This window comes from Garra rufa, chromosome 4 (assembly GCF_049309525.1).
Source record: "Garra rufa chromosome 4, GarRuf1.0, whole genome shotgun sequence".
Classification (NCBI taxonomy): domain Eukaryota; kingdom Metazoa; phylum Chordata; class Actinopteri; order Cypriniformes; family Cyprinidae; genus Garra; species Garra rufa.
In genome coordinates this window covers 36,762,285-36,773,757 of record NC_133364.1, presented here as the reverse complement: position 1 = coordinate 36,773,757, position 11,473 = coordinate 36,762,285, and the positions used below count along the sequence as shown (strand labels likewise).

The 11,473-nt window shown below is 37.6% G+C and overlaps 1 pseudogene; it reads right to left on the bottom strand.

The window, feature by feature from the left end:
- Positions 1-2,366: 2,366 nt before the first annotated feature.
- The window catches only part of LOC141333944 (guanylate-binding protein 4-like), a 34,106-nt pseudogene continuing 24,999 nt past the window's right edge, over positions 2,367-11,473 (bottom strand).

The window sequence follows — 11,473 nt, the reverse complement described above, 5'->3', positions numbered from 1 at the left end:
TCTGTCAGAATACAGTCTATACTCTAGAATTTGTACTAATGTAAAAAAGGACATGTAATATCTGAGAAACTAATAATTATCGTTTAGCACTATATTAATAATAAATGTGATGTAAACACACATTCAGTGTAAGCACTCATGTTACTTTTACACCCTACTGTTATAAAATAAATAAATAAAGTATGATTCTACAGTCATAAAGATATCGTCATAAATGCATCTCACAGTCATAACCACATCGTTTTTCTAGAACATTATAAATATCCTGGCATCGTGAGAGATGCATGCAATCAAACGTACTTCATAATGTTTCATTTGATAAAGTCAGGAATTTTAGTTTGGAATAAGTCTAACTAGTAAAATGTGTACATGTTTTGTCAAAGTAAATAACAGCGAAAGTTAGTAGTAAAATGAAAGTAAGACTTACTCATGTAAATGCCTCCTCCTGCTGGGTTTGTGTCGCATCATGTCCTTCTTATGATCGTAGTAAATATAAGTCTTATTCCTCACAGCATATCTTCATTCAGAAACAAACTGTAACCAAGATGAACTTGAAGTCATGTTGCTTTGTTGCGGTGATGTGGGAGTTTCCTCGCGTACAGATACTCCGGTCCTTGGCTAATTGGCTAATTTGCATAGCAAAAGAGATTTCGCTAGTGGGCGCGGTCACATTAGAGATAATTAGTTGGAACTGGATAGACTAGACATCTCCTTGGTTTCATATAGATTAATTTATCACAGATTATTTGTTTTTGATAAAACTTACTTCGTTTAAAAGCATAAATATCAAGCTTTCAGTAGATACCACTTTTCTGTTTGTGTGCTGAGTATTCACCGAGTTTGAATGATTTAAGTGACACATTTCTAAAAGCAGTTTGCGGAGACAGAGAAAACAGAAATCACCCTGTTTGTTTTCTTTATTCTAAATAAAAAAGCACAACTTTCTGCTGTTCTTGTGAGTGTGCACAAATATAAGTACACACTTTACAGTTTCCAATGATGTATATCTCTAATTTGTATGACTAAAACCTACAGAGCATTTTTAGTGTCTTTTGCGCTGATCTATAAAAAAATGAGCTCGTATCGCCGGTCACACAGCCGGCCCCAGAGGGTTAAGTGTTCATACTAAGCGGGGGTTCTGAAGAGCGGAGGCTCCAGAAAGACTCTCTAAACTAGAAGAAGCCTGGCAACACTCTGTGCTTGCGGGGAACTCCGGGAGTGGAGGTCAGAGACCAAACTACACTCAACACTGGAGGTGATTCATGAGGCTCAAAGAACCTAAGCAATAGAAACACCTAAGTGGAGTTTCTCAGGAGAGTGGAGTCTACTATAAGAAGACTGTCTAGATGAGAGGAAGCCTAGCGACACTCGATCCTATAAATAGTGCTGTCTGGAGTGGAGTTGGAAAAACCCAGGGGTCATCTGTAACCACCTCGGGCTCGTTCTCCGTGCAACCGAGGCTGCAACGGGACCCAGGCCGCGTAGGGCAGATAAATGTCCCAATTCCCTCGGGAAAGGGGACAAACGAGAGCGGAGTTTCCTTAGAGAGAAACTCTCACAATGAACGCGCTCTGCACTCTCAAGAACAGAGCATGCCTGCTCTCAACCAAACACATAACAATCATCATCATCGTTCTCCTCACGCTTAGAACAAGGTCAGTCTGAAGGACAAAAAGATGGTTGATGTATTCACATGCACCCCTTTTATACTGGTAGGGGCCTTGTGAGGATGTCATAGGCTGGCGCTGGCCAATGTCAAATTCATTGTCGTTGTTCTATAAGAGCTTCAGATACGGTCACGCTGAAGGCATTTCCCATAGTGTCCACCAGGACGCAGCGTAGAGTTCCCTCCGGAAGGGAACTAAAGTGTTTTTGACCTTGCATACATGTAATCCCGTTTTAGGAGACTCAAAACAATATTAACAACCTTTAAAATAGCATAAAAGGAGCACTTTAAAAGTAATAACAAGCAATAACAAAAGTAATAATGTTCTTTACAGTAATCAATTTAACTAAACATTATTTAAAGAATATCATGTTTGTCCATGTTTTAACTAAGTATTCCTCTGTAGTGCAGCAAAAGTTGTTAAATTTTCATTTATTATACCGTGAAAATCTCATACCGTTACAACCGTAATCTCACATTTCAGTTAACATCATTTTGTTTGTTTGCCATTTAACAATTACTACTAAATTTAACTATTTAGGTTGATGCCTTTATGAAGTCGACAGTGTCTGTGTTTGTTGTTGTATGATACAGAAACCATGTTTCAGGTACCCAGAGGTGTATTATTAGTTTTACCAGTTGCTATCAAGCGATCATTAACCACTGGATGGTGCGACTGACCAGTCAGAGAAATGAGTAATAACACATGAATAATTTATTTTAGAATTAATTAGCAATGTCAAATAAACATGTTATAATGATGGATAAAATACATAGGGCAGACTAGACAAACCAGTTTTTGAAGTGAAATTTATAATTTCCTGTTTATGATGATAACAGAGTCAAGGCATTTCATGAGATTAAACAAGCATCTAAAGAGAGGGCTTTGCTGTTCTGTAGGGCCATCATTTGTTGTCGTTGCTGCTCCATCACCATAGCCAGGGTTTCCTCATGTCTCTTGTTGGAGTTTTCTAAAATCAGTGCCAACTCTTTAGCTCTGTTAGTTTCAGCTTCAGCGCTCCCTCTCTTGAACTCTTTAATCTCTTGGCTCATCATGTCTGCCTTGTCCTTAAAGCCCTTCTTCAGCAGAACAGCCTGCTCCCTCAGTTTACTCTCCATGGCACGCTCAGCATCCTCTACCTGAAGCCTGATCTCTTCATCCATCTTCTCCTTCATCTGCCTCATCCTCTCTAAATTAATCAGTCTCTCTGTTTCCAACTTCTCTTCTAGTTGTCGCAGCTTCTCCTCTTTGGCTTTGATTTCCTGCACCATAAGGACTGCTTTCTCTTTTTCCTCTGCTTATTTATTAACATAAAGAGGAAGAAGATAACAGATTCTTTAAAGACAGAGAAAACACTCAAATCATTATATATTTAAAGGTTTTACTTTAAAAATGTAAAGTTACAAGTATTGGACTCTATCACACTGATCTTTATTCGCAATAATAGTAGCATAAGCAGCCCCTCTTGAACCTAAACACTGGACTGAAGATGTTGTCTGAATAAAAATTCTTGTGCTCTGAAAGTAAAACTATTCCTGGACCCTTAAAACTGCTTCTACCATTTGGTGCTACTTGAAGATGTGTTTGGTGGTTACATCACTCTGTCCATGTCTCGAAGTCCTTCATGTGCAGAAACTCTCTCACATGTACCTAAACCTTAAAGCACAATTTTTCTCAAGTAACCTAATAAGAATTTGCAAACAGGGAAATTGGGATTTTATTACTTAAAATGCATGCCTTTAATGTTTTTCTCCTCCTCAGTCAGTTTCTTGTCATTCTGGAGAATGCAGTTAGAATCCACAGACTTCTGCGTCAGGAACTGTTCTAGGACCTCTTCAGCCTATTGACATACACATGTACAGAAAAAAAAAATTATATTATGTGGCAAAAATGATAATGGTAGGAGTGGTTATGTCTTGTGGTGTTGTGAATAAGGGGATAACCTTGACTTCTTTATTGGTCTGGTTGTTATATTTCTTCACAATGTCCTCAAGATCATTGCAGAAGAGATCATAGCCACCAGGTTTGGCATAGAAGCCCTGCTCAAGCTTTTCCACCATTCGTGCAGAGAAGGATGACAGAAGATCCTCACATCGTCTCTTTGAAGCTTGCTCATTTTGGCACAGGTATTCATCAAAGAGTTTATTGATATTTTCCTAAAACATAACGTAGCAAATCAGTAGCAGAAAAGTATACAAGCTGCTGAATGCTGATGATGTGCTATCTCCCAGACCATCTGACCTAAGTGCAAGTTACCATTTAAAAGTGAATGTCTCGGGTTATGCATGTAACCATGTTTACCTTAAAAGAGGAAAAGGATACTGTATTCCCTTGTCATGGTTCAGGTATTCCTGTGCATGCATCCCTCAGACAATAAATGGATCATGTGTTCTACAAGTGTCCTTTTAACAGCTTTCAACAGCCAATGCAAAGCATTTAGACTCCAGCTTCAGACACCAGTCAGGTCAGAGATATTACCCATAGTGTGCTCCAAGGGATTACATGCATAGCCTGAGACATTTTATTATGAATCAGATGCCTTTTCAGCTGTCTGTAACATCTCTTATAGGTGCCATTGAAAGCATTGATACAATATGTTGATTGTTCTCTGATATCTACATAAAAGTTAAATGGCACATGAAAGGCAAAAATTCTCCAGAAACGGTTTTACAGGTCTAGGTCTAGGGATTTGTCCCTAGAATGAAATGCTCGCTTATTACACTATTCAGAAGGTTCATGAATTATAATGATGAGCTCTGCTCTGATTGGCTGTTTCACAAAGCGACTCATTCAGTATCTCGTACTTGGAGGAAAATAAATATTTAATCATGGGTATGTTAGGGACAGGTTTGTTGGTATGGGTAGGCTTAAGGTTGGGTTAAAGGGTAAACGATTGGTCAACATCATAGTTATAAATGTAATTACAGAAATGAATTACAGATGTAATCAATAATTTATTATTATAAAACAGAAACAACAATTTATTTTTCATCAGCTGGTTGCCCACAGTTACTGAGTCAGTGATTCACCATCATCCTAAATGAACTGACACTGCCTACCTCTAGAGATTTCAGGTACTGCCCATCAGTGTCCCTGAAGGAACATCTCATGAAGGCTTGTGTTGCCATGTTGCTAAAGTGTTGGTGTTCTGGTGACACCTCCTTCAATTTCAGAGGGAAGGACTCCTTCAGTTTCTCCATTCCACTTTGGTAAACCTGAAGACCCTCCTTCACTGCAGCCTCATTCTCAATCATTGCCATGGCGATCACAGCGTTCTCCAGACATGGCACAGAACCACTGGAGATGGTGTCCACATATGTTTTTGCCAGATGACCCAGAGCTTCAGAGAAATAAATAAATTAAACACAGAGTTATTGATTAAGGTATTGATAGTTTTCTGTATGCACATACAAACATTTGAATCACCTCTTCCAGTGAGCATGTATCCATCTTTCAGCCTCTTCACATGGCTGTTATGAAAGACAAACTTGCAGAAATTATCTGTGGCCTTCAGGAATTCAGAGGAAAAGTCAGCTGGATCTGAGCTCTCCAGGCAAGACATATTTTCTGGGGTGGTTGGTAAGGGGAAAGTGAAGCACTTCCTGGATGGAAAATATTTTTGGATGCACTCCCTGGGAAAATTGTACTCCATCACTGTTCTTGAAAATCCTAGAAAAGATTAGCACATTTACTAGCTGCTCTCAATTTTAGAGAAGAGCATGTCTACTGTAGGAGTGTAGCTGGTTGAGCTAGCAGACATGAGATGCTGAGACAAAGGAAATAGGTTAAATATCAAAGCAGTTACAGTACACTGCAAAAAAAAAGCTTATCATGTTTTGTATTTGTGTCTTGTTTCTAAATGAAGTGCCATTTTCTTAAAATAAACAAAATTATCTGACAGTGGGTTAAGTAAATTACTCTTGTTTTAGGAATATTTTACTTACCCCACACTGTAAAAAGTTTTCACCAGTTTCAACTTAAAAACATAAGTTAAGCAGCTGTCTTAAGATTTTAAATTAAATCCACTTAAGTCATTTAAACTCAAAATTTAAATCAACTCATTTTTATTGTAATAAATTAAAATTACTTGTAGTTTTTAGCTGATTTAATTTAAAAACTTAGATTTTTAAGTTGAATCGGGTGAAACCTTTTTACAGTGCATTGGCAGATAATTTTACTTGTTTCCAGGGAGAAAAAAAACTAAATTAAATTTAGCTTAAAACAAGACTATATATCTAATGTCATTTTGCTTATCTTGTAAAGGCATCTTTATTTAAGAACTTTTAGATATTTTGATTAGAAACAAGACCAAGTCAGATAAGACTTTTTGGTAACACTTTAGGATACGGTTCCATCATTAATAAATAACTACACAGGAACAAATGACTTATGCACATTATAATACCTACTGTTTACTAACAAGAAATTTTGATTAATGAATCATTTAGGAATAGCGCTCAGCTTAAAGTGGTACTTCACTATTAGCTAATCAGTAACTACTATGTTTTTCATATCTCCCTAATAACTACTAAGAATTACTATATACAGGTTCATAATAATGTGAATGATGCAAAATGTGTAATTAATTCTAAAGTAACCCATTAGTAATGAGCCAAGAATTACCAAACACTTTTAAGTATAATCATATAATTATAATTTTTAATAATTATAGGGATTACTTATTATTTGGATCCATATTCTAAAGTGAAGATCATGATAACCCCCCTGTAATGACTGAAATCATTGTAAGATTTTGAGCTATATATAAGGTTTTTGGATAATAATGACTCAAGTGTTACTACAAAGGAATTATTTGGATCCGTATTCTCTTATAAGTGTAGATCATGGTAACCCACTAGTAATGACTTAAGTGTTACTAAATTCATCTAAAGTTTTACTATCCAGAAACTTAGAAAAACGACAACAGTTTTTTTGTTCATTACTACAGAGTTATCATGATCTTCACATTTGAATATGGATCCAAATAATTAGTAATTTCTTCTGATAGATTTGTTAATACCTGAATCATTACCATGATCTTCACTTTAGGACTAATTATATATTTTGTATTTTTCACATTAATTATGAACATACATATAGTATTGTCACAGAATGGCCAGGTTCTGTCACCTCTCTCATCCAGCGATCTCAGTCGCCTGAATTTTAACAAGCCACACCTGCTTCACTTACCTGTTCTACGATCCACTGCCATTATCATCAAGCTCTGCTGTTTCTTAATAAACTCTGTTCATACTTTACTTACCTCCTGTTTTCCATCTGCTTCTGTAACAGAAGCTTGGACCCAACCATCAAATTAAACAGCATGAGCACACCGGACCCATTCAAAGAATTAGTTGACTCACTACGGAGATTCCTTCAACGAGCACCAGCCACACCACTGCCAATGTTTCCCAGCGATCCTCCACCTGCACCGAGCACTTCTTCTCCAGTCCCATGGCTCGACCAGCGCCCTACTCTGGCAAGATGGAGGAGTGCAACAGATTCACCTTACAGATCTGGCCATTTAAAATGCGCGCGGGAAGTAAAGTGGTCTCGCGTGACACCGTGTATTCTGAGAGATCTCAGAAAATACATTGACAAAGGAAAGACATGATAAGAAGGGGGCAGTCATTTAACGCACTGAACTGAAGCGGCAGCAAACATTGCTGCAAGCTAAAAGACTTGTTTGTACGGTGACCTGGAGGGGACACCTTCAGTTCACTTATGTTTGTCTTGGCCACCACATTTAAATATGTATGTCGTATTAATGTATGTCGTTACCACGAGATATTAATTCGTGGGAACTTCATTTTATGTCCTGGCCAGTCTGGATATTGCTCCCCAAACATGAACTTTTAGCGGGTGCTTTGGCTTTGGTTTAGACACGTGTCTCCTACTCCTACGAAATGACATGACGGGCAAAGAGTCTCAATAATATGTTGATTACAAGGAAACAGACAGCATTCACCCCCATTCCCATTCTGCTATTCATAAACATTTCGCTCTTTATACTTCCGCTGATGGCCTCATTAACTGCTACTGTTAAGGTAACTGAAAAAAAACCAACACTTCCCTCCGGTTTAACAGACCATACTTAAGCCTAGTTTCAGGTTAAAATGATCGGAGCTGTTTAAACTGGAGAGGAATAAAAAAAAAAAACCTTGTACTGATCAGTGATACTAAATATTCTTGCAAGCTGTCTAAATTGTCTAATTGTCTCCCGACTGCCAAAAATTGATGTGGAAGGCTTAGCACCTGACACCCCCCATGATTAATGTCACCTTGGCCTCGGTGTAGCTTTTATATGTAAATGATAATGCTATACAAATGCAAACCAGGGGAAGGGGGGTGGCTTGAGAATCACTGATCTAGAGTTGGCTTACCTGTTTCTTTCTCTTACACCGTGTCCCAACTACAGATAACACCGCAACATGCAAAAAAAAAAAAAAATTCATGTTAAACAGTTTTTTTTTTTTTTTAATTTCATTTACTCCTGATATCTTATTATTAATATTTTCAATATTAGGATATAATACTAGGGTAGACTATAGTACTTACATGGACATTAGGCCAAATCTAAATGGTTTCCTTTAATATATATATTTTTTTTTTAAACTGCATGGGCAGTGACATCATAATGTACAGCACAAAAAAAACGCAAAAAGAAATCGAAAGTAAATACTACTACTACTACTAATAATAATAACAATAATACATAAAAATTTTTAACACTCCAAACTATAGTTTATATTTCTCCACTTACACATATCAATCTAAAATTGTATAAATGGTATGAAAAAGACAAGTTACTTCTCAAACATGCAAATCTTCATTTGCTGTTGGTTCAAAATGTTGAAATTTATAATGTATTTTGTAATTTTGTAATTTTTTTTCTCTTTTGTTTGGTTAATTTATTATTCATTCAGAAAAATATATTTCACATATGGGCATATTTATTTCTTTTATATACAGCTTAGGTTTTTCTCTGCGCACAAATTCTGCGAGTGATGTTCTGATGTTTACGCAGCTTTTTGCTTGTGTGCAATTAATCCCCGAAAACGAATTTAGCTGTTTTTAAATGTGTCACAGCCACCAATCAGTTCAAATTTAAATGTAATTTAACACAATCTTGTCGGTTAATAATAACTAACGACGTCGGTTGTCGGTTGGAAAAAAAAAAAAAACTAACTTAACTTTTCTATTTTGAATGCAGTCTAATAAAAGTTCATTAGTAAAAAAAAAAAAAAAAAAGAAAACAACAATGAAACTGCTCCTGCTTATTAATAACTTTTTATTTGATGATGAAGTATCTAAATAGTCTATAGGCTGTAACAAAGTACTTTTCTAGTCCCGCTCCTATGAGGTTTTATTCCGCATCCACCCGCTCCCGCTATTTACTAACTATATATACACCCTTAGAATAAACTATATATATATATATATATATATATATATATATATATATACCCGCTTAGAATAATTTTCTTCCCTTCCCGATTTTAGACATTCAGTGGTAATTAAAATTAAAAAATTTTGTTTTCAATTGTTTTTTTGTTAAGTAGTAATTTAAGTCTTTCTACATATTTATTTATCATGTCTGACAAAAAAATAATGGTTAAATATTTTCCACTGAAAAAAATTTAACTAATCGAGCTTGAGCCTTCATGTCCTAAAAATGTGTTTTGCACTCTCCGCACAAACGATTGGATATGCACCTAATAGTGCACATTTATATCTATTATTATTTATATCTTTTATTTTACATCTATAGATTTTATTTTAGCCTATTCGTGATTTGAGAAGGCAAATTGAAACACAGAGTAGGTCAACTCACTGTCTGCCGCTTGGTCTTTAAGAAACAAAAAGCTTACGTTTAACGATCTGTACAATCCTCACTGGTACTCTCTATGCAACCTCATCTGTATCCAACTGATGCATCTCAAATTGCATATATTATCTCTCTGCTCACAGGGTCCTGCGCTGCAATGGGCTAAAACTATTTGGGCTCAAGCCAGTCTGGCCACACCTTCAACTCAAACATTTCTCGCTCATTTCAAAGAGGTGTTTGGTTGTACAGACAATAATGTATCTGCTGCAGAACAATTGTATCACCTCAAACAAGGTACAATGTCAATCCAAGAGTAATCCATCAAATATCGTGGATGGAACGAGAGATCTCTGCTCACAAACTACACTTGCAGTTACCAGCATACGATGACAACCAAGGTCTTGAGAACTCCAAAATCAACCAAACGTCGATATAGTTGAGTATGCGGATGCCCTGGAGTCGCAGAGGAGCCAGAGCTGCATCCACACACTTCATGAGAGTGCAAGGCTGAAAGGAAGAGCCCAATATTGGTAAGCTTTGCCCCTGAAAGCAAACCTCAGGAACATCCTGTGTTGAGGAAGGATGGAGACATGGAAGGTTGCGGGTTCTAGTGTGAAGGTTGCGGGTCCTCAGCGATAGCAATATGGCTGCCCACTGCTCCGTGTGTGTGTTTACTACTGTGTGTGTGCACTTGGATGGGTTAAATGCAGAGCACAAATTCCAAGTATGGGTCACCACCTTTCTTTTCCCTTCCTTGCAGTCTCCGCTCACATTCAGGGCTGCATTGTGGTCATCTCAGGGTGCAGCTTCACCATCTGATTTGGAAACAGACTGGATTTGGCTATGATAACCTTTGGACAAGAATGAGACAAAAACATTGAAACAAGTCTGTCTGTATCTGTGTTGACTCTCTCATAACACCTGTAATCATACAAGAACATTTTCATACAAATTTCATGGCATCTCATAGCAAAGATTACTGTTATATGCAGAACGTAAAAGAATATTTGTAAACATTTAACCTTAAATAAATTGATATGAATCTTTTGACACTGCACATTTTTTACACGTTAAAACCAGAATCAAATTCGCTATATACAGTCGTGGCCAAACGTTTTGAGAATGACACAAATATTACTTTTCACAAAGTTTGCTGCTCAACTGCTTTTAGATCTTTGTTTCAGTTGTTTCTGTGATGTACTGTTCTTGGAGTTTGTCAGAATTAGTGGGTTTTTTGTTTGTCCACCCGCCTCTTGAGGATTGACCACAAGTTCTCAATGGGATTAAGATCTGGGAAGTTTCCAGGCCATGGACCCAAAATTTCAACGTTTTGGTCCCCGAGCCACTTAGTTATCACATTTGCCTTATGGCACGGTGCCCCATCGTGCTGGAAAATGCATTGTTCTTCATCAAACTGTTGTTGGACTGTTGGAAGAAGTTGCTGTTGGAGGGTGTTTTGGTACCATTCTTTATTCATGGCTGTGTTTTTGGGCAAAACTGTGAGTGAGCCCACTCCTTTCGTGGAGAAGCAACCCCACACATGAATGGTCTCGATGCTTTACTGTTGGCATGACACAGGAATGATGGTAGCGCTCACCTTTTCTTCTCCGGACAAGCCGTTTTCCAGATGCCCCAAACAATCGGAAAGAGGCTTCATCGGAGAATATGACTTTGCCCCAGTCCTCTGTAGTCAACTCGCCATACTTTTTGCAAAAGATCAATCTGTCCCTGATGTTTTTTTTTTGGAGAGAAGTGGCTTCCTTGCTGCCCTTCTTGACACCAGGCCATCTTCCAAAAGTCTTGGCCTCACTGTGCGTGCAGATGCGCTCACACCTGCCTGCTGCCATTCCTGAGCAAGCTCTGCACTGGTGGCACTCCGATCCCGCAGCTGAATCCTGGCGACAATCCTGGCACTTACTAGACTTTCTTGGATGCCCTGAAGCCGTCTTAACAATGCAGTGGAAAGTTTTTTTTCGGG